Source organism: Myxocyprinus asiaticus, chromosome 9 (assembly GCF_019703515.2).
Source record: "Myxocyprinus asiaticus isolate MX2 ecotype Aquarium Trade chromosome 9, UBuf_Myxa_2, whole genome shotgun sequence".
Taxonomy (NCBI): domain Eukaryota; kingdom Metazoa; phylum Chordata; class Actinopteri; order Cypriniformes; family Catostomidae; genus Myxocyprinus; species Myxocyprinus asiaticus.
Window position 1 is genome coordinate 25,309,788 of NC_059352.1, and position 12,655 is coordinate 25,322,442.

General features: G+C 37.3%; 1 protein-coding gene across 19 annotated transcripts in view; it reads left to right on the plus strand.

The window, feature by feature from the left end:
- LOC127446333 (SH3-containing GRB2-like protein 3-interacting protein 1) overlaps positions 1 to 12,655 on the plus strand; it is a 129,465-nt gene that overhangs the window by 16,124 nt on the left and 100,686 nt on the right. For 17 of the 19 annotated variants that reach the window (XM_051707182.1, XM_051707183.1, XM_051707184.1 and 14 more), the window contains exon 3: positions 5,260 to 5,407. The gene's annotated coding sequence lies outside the window, so the exon portion shown is untranslated. Of the gene's footprint in view, positions 1 to 5,236; positions 5,408 to 12,655 lie in introns of all 19 variants that reach the window. The other 2 variants (XM_051707164.1, XM_051707166.1) reach the window with 2 other exon arrangements.

A 12,655-nucleotide genomic window follows, 5' to 3' on the forward strand; every position in this document is an offset into this window, starting at 1 on the left:
GGACCATTTCTCCGTCACTGCATACGCACAACCCACATTATAGTGACCTGTCTTGAAGTAATTCGGTCATAGATGGAGTAAGATAATTATGCAATATCACATGAGAAAGATTTTATTGTAAATTACCATAGATGTGAGTTGGCCTTAGGCATAAGACCACAGGTAGTCACAGTAGTGCTGATATTCAGTCCAACAACACAATTGCAAGCGTGATATTTCTTTTATACAGATGTTCAATAAACAAGAAATTAATATCAAGCAATTTCCCAACAAGCCCTAAAGAGTATTAAAAAATTCTAAAAGAATCTGGAGATAAAAAAGTAGAGCTTTTAAAGCTGGAGTAGTTGATATTGAAGTATGAAAATATTGGAAAAAACTAAATACAAATCTTCCATTTTAACCTACATTTTGCTGTGTTTTTTTATGCTAGGCATAGAGTCCAAATAGTAGGCTGACTATTAAAGTGTCAGACCTTCTGAAACATTTTCTTGGAAAAATTTTATTTAATCACACTGACTAAAATATACTTCACTAATACCAGTATACTGTACTGATAAACTGTTTGATTAACAATTTAAACATATTTTATTTGACAGTCTGCAACTTTGTTTACCATGGACACAGCCACACATTAGCCTATTCAGTTAGGGCATTCGGGTTTTGGGTAGTCCACTGCTCCGCGTTAGGCCTTCTCAGAAGGTGCGGAGTGAGGGAGATGCGGGAAATGAGATTAGGGGAGGGGTACAGAAGTACATTTACTGCCTTGTTTATTTAGGCCTAAGGTCCCATCTAACTGCTGTGAGTAAAACTAAATACACACACACACACACACACACACACACACACACCACACACACACACATACAGTGTAATGACACCAGACTATTAGAGGTCCTAAACTCAGACCCTCTCTAGTGAATTCAAATTAGAGGAGTGGCGATGTGCTAAACTTTTCCACAGTCCCATCCACTGCTGTGCTGTTCATGTAAGTAACTTGTAGTCTTGTAAAAAAAAAAAAAAAATTGTAATTGTATTGTCACTAAGGTCTTTCTTAAGTTAAAGAGATAGTTTAAAAAAAAAAAAAAAAACTGTCATCAGTTAATCTCATTTTATCCCAGATGTGTATGACTTTCTTCTGCAGAACACAAACAAAGATTTTTAGATGAATATTTCGGCTCTGTAGGTTACTTGATTTTTGAGGTAGATAAAGTAGTTATGGCTGCACTAGTGCTGCACTGCTGATTCAGACTTGCACTAAGCCCCATCACCCTGTTATGAGGTCATAGCTTCTTGTGAACCCAGAGCTAAAGGGTAACTATTAAACACATCTGCACGTGTGGAAAGTCCCCACTTCCTCATAATCTTCTGTAATGATGACTCCCGCTCCCTTGCCGATGAGCGACAGTGATTACGGGAATGACCCAAATCAAAACAACATTCCTGATGCAGAGCGATGGCACAGATTAGTGAGTTGCCTGTCTGCCCTTCTCTTGTGCCTACGTGCTGTCTGCCAAGCAGTGCCCTGTAGAAGACGGACAAGGGTCGTCTCACACCTTCACACACCCTCATCAGCTCACTTCCTGGCTTGTTGCTGACCAAAAGGAGTTGAGGCTTATAAAGCATATGAAAGTATCTCATATCAGCAACATATTCCGAATATCAAACCTAAAAAAGGGTCAAATTAGATTTGTTGAGTCACTTAGACTGTAACTTTGATGCTTTTCAAAATTGTCACATTATGTTTTATGTAAGTGAGTGGCCCACAAAACTTTGCAGCACTGACTTTGTCCTTAGCTCTAATGGTTCTGACTGAGATGAAAAGATGGGGAATTTTAAGTTGAACTATATTTCTTTTGCTGGAATATGTCCATTGGTTAACGAGTTTTGGAAAATGTAGTTTGGTGTAACCATCTTGGCTGTATTGTAAAGCCTAGTGCACAGTGTCCGATTTTGGCCACAAAATCAATGCTGTCAATTGTAATCAGTTTTTAAGACTATTGGTGTTGCGTAGTCTGTCTTGACTGTTCTGTTTTTTTCCCACCAGGCTTATATCGTACCATCTGACAAGCAACAGTCATAAAGGACATTTCAGAAAAAATGTTTCAGCATTTTTTGTTGTTATTATGTGGTTCAGTTTAAAGTTTTAAACAGCTATAACATTATTTTGTCTTCTCCATGCATGTCAGACCATCTTATTTTTCTTGTCAGGTGTCACAATTAGACTTTTCCATTGGTGGACCCCATCATAAAGGAGAACTACACCCAGTTAGATGGGCGGTTTTGGCCTCGGCAGCACTTTTGGGCCCATTTATCACTCCTACAGCACCGTGACAGAATTGTACGTTTACATATTGAACACACCCTCCAAAGATCCCAGATAAGCAGCCATTTACAGCACAATTATGGCCTAACAGGTGCACACCCAGCTCACAGACTCGCCTGTTTCTAAATCCGTTTTTGTGGCTGCCAGTGTGTGCTGTTGTACGTGTGGGCTAATAATCCAGATGCCCAGAGCCTGCCTGCCATCTATTGGAGACTGAAATATCACTGGAGGGGGAAAGTAGGTCAGCAAATGTGGAGGAGTAGAGAAATTCAAGAGAAAAACCTAGACGTGAGAGAGCGAGAGAGAGAGAGAGAGAGAGAGAGAGAGAGAGAGAAGACAGAGGGGAGACTTGGGACTATCAAGGCTTGCTACATGTTATCTCTCTTTTTTTTACTGTGTCACACTCAAGACAGCCTTTTAGGTTTAATTAATAACATCAAAATAATACCAATTAGTTATCTTAGGGCCTAGAACCATCTGTGTTGTATTCTCAGCATTAAAAGTAATTCTGTCACTCAAATAATTTTCATCTACTGTATTAGGATAGTTTTAAGATATCCTAATCTTTTTGCATTAACCTCATGCGACCCAGCACACACATGCATTGATGTTGTATTTTGGCTTCGCTATGCGCAATACATAATTTAAATTAATTTAAACTGACTGATCTCAGCTCAGGAGATTCTGTGCTGTCAGTAAAGGGTTAAACTTTCGAAGCACGAGTCATGCAAAAAACAACATGGTGCCGACTACAGCAGAGTTTGTTTTTGGGAGAAATGGCAATAAAACTATATCTGGTAAGAAACTTAATAATGTTTTTACATTGAAGCCTGTTTGAGTCAAAAGATTAGTCTCTAATTTCATCCGATATGCCATTTTTAAAATGTGAGCGATTTATCACATAATGCCACTCTGCTATACACAATGTACACTAACGTGTACTTTAGCGCATCTTTTCCTTAGATACCCTATATTTACTGTGTATGATCACACTGAGAATCAATAGGTTCATCCAAAAGCTGAAAAATGTTCCTTTTAAAAGGCTTTTTATGGAGTTAGGAAGAAAATAAGGTGAATTTCGATCTGTCATGAGACCAGTGTAGACAGAGAGCACACTGGAGGTTAAGTTATTCACTAAATAGGGAGCAAGGGAGCAAGGTATCATCCTATAGCTGTCTATGCAGCTAAGTGCATTTAATCCAAACTTCTTATCAGAAGTTCAGTTTTAGGCTGCAGATGATGTTTGGACCACTCATCATGTTTGGCAGACATGGGACAATGGTAATCCGTACATAGATTAAAAATGTATAATTTTATTTTAACATGGTTGGCAGTGATTGGATGATGGTGGCCATTACTTTAAATCAGAACTGATTATGCTACTTTCTGATGTAATGTCTGTAATGTCTCAAAAACATGAATAACCAACACTCCTGGAAACATAATACACAATTTAATAAAAAATATATCTATAGGTTGGTATTATTGAAAATGTCATAACCTAGTCCTGCTGTCCACATATGTTGCCATCCATTTTTAGGAAACATTTTACACTAGAATTATTTTTTTATTTTTTTGCATGTTTATGAGGTAAATACATGTTTAATAGTTTATAAGGTAGTTAAAGATCAAAAAGGGAAATGGAAAATGTACACAGCAGTAACGCTCTGGTCTCAGGAGGTTAAATTGAAGATTTCCCAATTTGTGGTGCATTAATTTATACATTTTAATGTTAGTTCATTGTAAATTTACATCAGTTAAAGTACTTCAATCTTTCAGGTGTATTATCTGCTCATATCTGCATTTCATAGTTATTTCAGGAGCAAAATATAGTTTTTGCTCATTTTCTGGAAACCCAATAGCCGATGAGGCATTTACATGTTCTTTCCAAACAATGGCAAAAGAATATTAGGAAAAGAGAAATATAATTTGTTTTGATGTAATTTGATGTTTTTATTTTTGTTTAATTTTACAGAGAATGTCTCTGTTTTTAAGCTCTATTTCAATGTGCATAATTCAGTGAAAGGCACAAGGTGGCAGTACTGTGCTTTTTTGCACAAAACTTGTACATTGACTCTCACAAGACAAGGACCATAATCGGAATGCAATACTTTCTGTTTAGAAATTACAAAAAAGTTTACTGAGTACACCTTTAAATGGTCTAATTTTCTTTTTAAAATGTACTAGATAGTCCTTTTTAAGAAGAGAATATAATTTATATTACAGTAGCATAGTTTACTTACTAAATAAATGTTTTTTCTTTGCAATGAAATAGCAGTGAATGACACCTAATTTTGTTTATACAAACAATTAAAGAAATTTATTTTATATTTATTTAATTACATTCATAAACATATTAATTATAATGCATTACAAGGAAGAACAGCTTTAAATAAATGAATAAATAAGAACACCTTTGACCTTTCATGTTGTCCAGTATATTAACTCAAACTGAGGATCATCTCACCGTAACGTCATTGGAATGTGATATAAATATGGACCACACACAGTGTCAGTGTTCCTGGTGTGTCCAGAGAGTTGTAGTACATAACAGAGATCTTTAGTAGACACATCATGAATCTGCCAAAATAAGCAAAATAATCTCAGTTTGTCCCGCTTTCACATGCAACACAGTGACAATTATCCAACAGCAGGGGGCACAACTTGCCTCTGTTAGCATTTTCAGAAACCAATGTGTTGAAGTATTTCCTAACTAATAAAATTAACAACTGATTTTGGATTTAAAGATGTGCTTTTTTAAAAAGATGTATTTATGCAGATTTAAATGATACATTCTCTGTGTTTTTGCTTTACAAATGTGGTTGTGTGTGTATTGGGTTCCTGCTGACAGTGTGTGCCAGTGTTTCTTCTCTACAGAGAAATAATTGGACTGTTCTGTCCTCCCTATTTCAGATTGCTGTCTTATCTGCTTGTAGGTTCTTCAGCGCTCTCCATCTGAATTCATCACAAGCCATCCCTTTCATCTCTTTATTTAGCACTTAGAGAAACTGCTGCCTGCATCACATGGAGATTGATATGGATGACTGAGGAGCCTCTTACTGGATAAATATCGTAATTGCATTGGTGAGGTCCTTTACATGAATCTGCCTTATGTATGTGTGTCTATGTGCATAAATGTGTGTATGTGTCTCAATGACAAAGTGTGGTTGCTTTGTGGATGCTTCTATATTAGGCAGGCCAGATAGGATTTGTTTCCTCTCTCACTGGCATATACACAATGTTATTGACCATAAATGAGCAAATAACTGTCTTTATATTTTTCTCCTGCTAGGAAAGACCAGTGTCAGATATTGAAAATTTTTGATTTATCATTGACCAGTTTGGGGTTTTCATCTGATACTGATACAGACATCTAGAGAGCAGGGTGGCCAATGGCAGAGATAATGCAAAAATATTGTGTGGTTCAAAAGTATGAGTCCACAATGAAAATCAAAATTAAAAATGGAAATTAACAGAAAGATTTAGATAAAAAAAATTAAAAAAAACACCCCGTTGTGACAGAATGAATTAGAAACATTTAAGAGCGCTCTATAATCAAATAAGCAAATTTGTGACCATGGTAACTCCTTTGTACAAAAGGTCAGATTTCAATTGCTACCATTGAAGCACATACTGTAACAGTACCCTTTGGAACAGGTTTTGCACAAACTTGTTTATGGTGGATGCCAATTCTAGTGCACGCTGTCATTCAATGTTGATTTTTAAATTAAATTTCATTTAAATTGTTATGCTCGTAATAGAATTTTGTAATGAAAAATAAAACTATATTAAATGAGAAAAATGCTAATTAAAATGATTTTCATAAGGAGACAGAGACTGTTAAACCATATACAAATTAGGCAAATTAGGGCTGCTCGTTGCACAATAGTCTTTTTCTTTCAAACATATTTCTCAGCACAAATTTGGTAAAGTGTGAGTGGCTGGGTTAATTAAAGGGGGTCGCGCACTGGACGGGTCTGATGGATGACTTGGCACGTTCTAAAATTTAAAACAATTATTTTCTATGAAGATATGTACTCATACATGTGAGCAGGCTCGTCAGGAAACTGTTAAAAATTCTGCAGCGCCAGGGAGCTCAACTCGCCTAGTTTTCCATTAAGTTCGACCCAAATCATTATCAAGAACATAGCTTATTTACTGTAGTCATTACTGGATGATATATTGTGTATAAGTATATTTCTTATAGCCTACACAATGTATTTTCAGTTACAAGTATGTCATTTTATGGTTTGACAGCTTGAACGAAAGACCTATTCAATGCAACAAACAGGGAAATTACATAGTAAACGTCGCCATTTCTAATCGTTCAGTTTGTGCCATTACACCAGTTTCATACACTAACCTGCAAGCTCATCAACGTCACTTTGTTAATTCTTGAAGAAGTACAAAAACCTTGGTAACTTTGGACTGCCAACAGCTCGTAATGTGTGTGTGATGCCTTGTTCATGCTGCGACCAGCTTAAGTAAATGCTATGTCGCCCCCTTGTGGTCTCCCAAAGCTATTACGTCAGACTACACTGAATGGAATGCAACTGGCAGTGAATTAAAAGCACACAAATTAGGATTCTAATTTAAATGTCAGCTGATGTTAATATATCAATGCCTTAAAATTGTATCGATAAAATAATGTGCCGATCAGTAATTGATATATTGATATTTTATGACATCCCTAATGCAAATATACAGTTGCAATCAAAATTATTCAACCCCCCTGACCAGCAATACATTCTGGTGATGTTAATTAAAACACATCAACTAAAACCTCAGTAAACAGTCAAAGTAAGTTTTTAATACACATTTGAGTGATTCTGAGATCAAAGAGTTCAGTTTACCCAAATTTTAAAATAAATAATAACTAATTCTCTCCACAAATTTCATGTCAAAAATATTCAACCCCCAAAGTCAATCATTTGTGGAGCATCCTTTATCCTTAATAACAGCAAACAAATGTTTCAGGTAAGTGTTCCCAGGCTCCGGACACCTCTCTATTAGAATTTTTACACATTTCTCATGAGCAAAAGCTTCCAGCTCATTGACTTTCTTTGGTTTCTATGCTGCCACTGCTTCTTTGAAATCCCAACAAAGGTTTGCAATGGGATTTTAATGATGGACTGAAAGGGCCATTTAAGGACATTCCACGACCTATCCCTGAACCAGATCTTGGGCAACTTGGATGTGTTCTTGGTGTTATTGTCTTGCTGGAAAATCCAGTGATCACCGAGCTTCAATTTACACACTGAAGGCATCACATTTTTCATGCCAAAATGGCCTGATACCTGAAAGAATCCATGGTGTCAGTCACATAGTCAGGATAGCCGTTTCTTGCAGCCACAAAACACCCCCATAACAAGACTGACCCACCTCCATGCTTGACTGTGGGGATGGTGACGTTCTTGTCATCACCTTGTCATCTTACTATGTCATTTAGGACATCTGCTTTGTGCATGACACGAGTAATTTTTCCAACAATTGTTTACAGACAGATTGTTTCAATTTTAATTGACTATATCACAATTCCAGTGGGTCAGAAGTTTACATACACTAAGTTAACTGTGCCTTTAAGCAGCTAGGAAAATTCTAGAAAATGATGTCAAGCCTTTAGACAATTAGCCAATTAGCTTCTGATAGGTGTACTGAATTGGAGGTGTACCTGTGGATGTATTTTAAGGTCTACCTTCAAACTCAGTGCCTCTTTGTTTGAAAATCTAAATAAATCAGCCAAGACCTCAGAAAAAAAAATTGTGGACCTCCACAAGTCTGATTCATCATTGGGAGCAATTTCCAAATGCCTGATGGTACCATGTTCATCTGTACAAACAATAGTATGCAAGTATAAATACCATGGGACCATGCAGCCATCATGCCGCTCAGGAAGGAGATGCATTCTGTCTCATAGAGATGAACGTAGTTTGGTGCGAAAAGTGCAGATCAATCTCAGAACAACAGCAAAGGACCTTGTGAAGATGCTGGAGGAAACAGGTTTACAAGTATCTATATCCACAGTAAAATGAGTCCTATATTGACATAACCTGAAAGGCTGCTCAGCAAGGAATAAGCCAATGCTCTAAAACTGCCATAAAAAAGCCAGACTGCAGTTTGCAAGTGCACATGGGGACAAAGATCTTACTTTTGGGGGAAATTTCCTCTGGTCTGATGAAATAAAAATTGAACTTTTTGGCCATAATCACCATTGTTATGTTTGGAGGATAAAGGGTGAGGCTTGCAAGCCGAAGAACACCATCCCAACTGTGAAACATGGGAGTGGCAGCATCATGTTGTGGGGGTGCTTTGCTGCAGGAGGGACTGGTGCACTTCACAAAATAGATCGCATCATGAGGAAGGAAAATTATGTGGATATATTGAAGCAACATCTCAAGTCGCAAATGGGTCTTCCAAATGGACAATGACCCCAAGCATACCTCCAAAGTTGTAACAAAATAGCTTAAGAACAACAAAGTCAAGGTATTGGAGTGGCCATCACAAAGCCCTGACCTCAATCTGATAGAACATTTGTGGGCACAACTGAAAAAGCATGTGCGAGTAAGGAGGCCTACAAACCTGACTCAGTTACATGAATCTGTCTGGAGGAATGGGTCAAATTTCCAGCAACTTATTGTGTGAAGCTTGTGGAAAGCTACCCAAAATGTTTGACCCAAGTTAAACAATTTAAAGGCAATGCTACCAAATACTAACAAAGTGTATGTAAACTTCTGACCCACTGGGAATGTGATGAAAGAAATAAAAGCTGAAATAAATCATTCTCTCTACTATTATTCTGACATTTCACTTTCTTAAAATAAAGTAGTGGTCCTAACTGACCTAAGACAGGGAATGTTTTCTAATTGACATTTTCTAATTTAATCACGATTAAATGTCAGAAATTGTGAAAAACTGAGTTTAAATGTATTTGGCTAAGGTTTATGTAAACTTCTAACTTCAACTGTATATGTGTGTGAGTAGATTTTTGTTTGTGTATTACCCCCACAGTTTTATGACTTCCCGTTTGGATTTAAATAAGCAGATACTTAAGAGCCAAGGACGGATTAAGACCTGAGAGGCCCATGGGCCGTTACACCATGGACGCCCCCCATGACGTGACTACATTCACCTTTATGCGCTATAGGACGCTTGGCAGATGTGGTTGGATTTTTCAAATAGATGGAAGAAAAGTTTGTAGCAATGTCTGACATGGCCAATTATATGTACTTTTTAATTATGAACCGATCCAAAATCATGTGTTATTAATAGAGATGTGCACAGTATTCAAATATCAAAATCACTATTCGGTTATTCTGCATGTGAAAAGAGGTCTTCAACCCGATCTGAGTCCGACGGTACCCGACAAACCATCAGGTTTTGGGTCAGGTTCGGGTCAGTTTTTCAAGCAGGCTATAGGGTGAGTTACGGGCTATTCACATGTGCGTCTGCCCTGTTTTTAAATTGTTTTTCTATGTAAACACGCACTGGATGGACGTCTTTGATCGTTACACCGTGCCACAACTCAGGACTGTCGTATTTGTTTAGATACGGCATTCAATTTAAAAGAACTTTAATATTTATAAACGCATCTCGAGACACCTGTGATCTGTTTCATAATTTGTTGCGCTGCATCAAGCCTTCTCAGGGCTGGTGTCACACATCGATATTCTGATGAAGTTCAGGTTGCAAAGAGGACTTAATGTGACTGTTACACATGATTCCAGATTGTTTTTCACCTGGTTTTTCACCCCCCTTTTGCTGTGGTGTGCAGACAATAAATACTCAAGTTTTGCTAAATAATTTCAAATCAAAGCATCCCGAAGAGGTTTATAAACCGTAGTCTTCGCTGCCTCATGGAAAGTGAACCTGCCTGGGCAGAATTACGCATTTTCCATTGATTAAGAATAGGCCTACTATGTTGCAGGCAGTGACAGAGATTATTTTTGTTCGACTTTAATGTGATTTTATCATTTGAAGACCTATGTATTGTGCTATTTAGGCTCATAGCTCACTGTGCACTTTATTTCCTGCTGTCTGAGATTGTGTTTGACACATCCATGGCAATAAAAGTTTTTTATTCCTGAGTCCCGACAAATAACACAATAAACGTTCGTGAACTCTTGTGGTTAACCAAATATTACAAAAGGTTACCGTGCAAATATTTAGGGTATTAAGGCATCATTTCCTTTATCATTAAACATTAAATGCATGTAGGACTTAAACATTTTAAAGTCCTCTATATACTGTTGCATGAATGCTGTCGCTTTTATGAATTTAAACCATCATCTTTTTAGACAGCCAGGAAAACGTATCTTTGTGTTTGGAAGTGTTTTGTAAATCAGACACTGTTCTCTGTAGACCTTCAAATAAACGCACTGCACCTGTGAGACGCAGATTCCCCTGAGCGTGCACATGAGTGTCTGTGCTCACGCTGCTGTAGTCAGTACGCATTTGGCGAACAAGTGGTATTTCACGTAAGGCTGACATTTACGTGGATTTATAATAGATATCTCAAAATAAATAAATAATTGATATAGAGCTCGGAGCCCTTTGGGTTTAGAGGCCCCTAGGCAATGGCCCAGTCGGCCCGGTGGTTAATCCATTCTTGTTCAGAGCCTATGATTGGATCATTATTGCAGTGATTAATATGTTTTAGCTGGTAACAATTCTTTTAACCCTAACTGATGCAGTGTGTAGCTTCTCATTTCTTAAACAACCATGTTGGAAGACGTATCCCATGGTCGTGGAAAAGATGTTACTGTGGTTCAGAAGGGGCAAATTATTGGCCTTCATAAAGCAAAGAAAACAACTAAGGAGATTGCAGAAATCACTGGAATTGGGTTATCTTGAATGATCGTGATTGGAGATCACTAAAACGCTTGGTGAGGGGGTTATGGATGTGGGCTAAAATGGACAGAGTGGGGGAGGGGAGGGACCCTTAGACAGCATCTGTTGTAATAGGGTGGTGTGTGTGTGTTTTGTTTTGTGATAGGGCAGACTGTGTTGGTCAGCTAGTAATACTCACCAAGGATATATATTCAGTATTAGGGTGATCATACGTAATATGTCATACTAAGAATCAGCTATTGAAAACGCACATCAGTCCACTACTAATCTGAATTTTGGGGAGACATGTCTGCATCAATGCCTATGGTGGGTACTGCACTGGTACTCACTCATTTTGTGTGAATGTTGAGTGTAAATGATTAGACATTTATGGCCTGAACCTGTTTAGACAGGCAGCTTACTACAGACAGAGGGCGCTAGAGACAGACAAAGAGAAGGAGACAGCGATTATAGGGAAAGATGCTCACATGGACTTGAGCATGACTGAGGTGAACACAGGCTTGGGCGTCTCCTGGCTTTGGTGTAACCATGACTGACAGTGAGAAAAGTGGTGGAGACGGGCACAAAAAATCATCAAATGCATAAACAGTGATAGTCCTTATGAGAGGTGATTATTCAGTCTAAAAATGAATAAATGCATTGCTGTGGTTTAGATCAGGGGTTTTCAAACTGGGGTCCGGGAATTCCCAGGGGCCGAAAGGGAGTGCTAGGGGGTCTGCGGAAAATGTCAGGAAAAAAAAAAAAAAAAGAAGAAAGTGAAGATATACTGAATTTGACATAACAGTTTCATTCTGAAATCATGAGATTAATCATGATTATTTTGTTCTGTTGACAGCCATAGTTTTTAACAGTAAGTTATTCAAACAAATTTTAATTTAATATGATTTATATTTATTTTTTCTAAGTGTTCATCTCTCCATCTTTGCAGCATACATACTTTCAAGAATAGTTTGTATTTGTGTTGTATTTTCCTAGGGATTTTCTTTTTCCCTGTCAACTTTAGCTTGTTCACTGAGAGTTGTAGGGGTTGTAATAAATGTAATATTACTCTAATATTGGGTAGAAAACGGATCCACAGTCAACTTAATAGAAAGTAAAAATTTCCTGATGTATTTTGATAATTTCCTTTAGCTTTGGTACCATGACAATATAAAAGCCTATTATTTAAATTTACAAACAAAGTGTTCTTTATTATATTATACTTAATCTCACAAAATATAAATTAGACTTTATACTGGAAAATATATAGATATTTTTATATTTTGGGAAATGGGTCGCTCACATGGGGATCATCATTTTTGGGGGTCCTTGGCATCAAAGTGTTTGAAAACTCCTGGTGTAGATGGGTAATTTCTTTTATACTTTTTATGCATACAGCTTTTTGATCTCATATTAGGTGACAGAAAACAAGGAATATTTTTACTTTCAATTGTCACACTGCAAGAACATCTACAAGGAACTAGTAACGGCAAAAATGTTATTTAA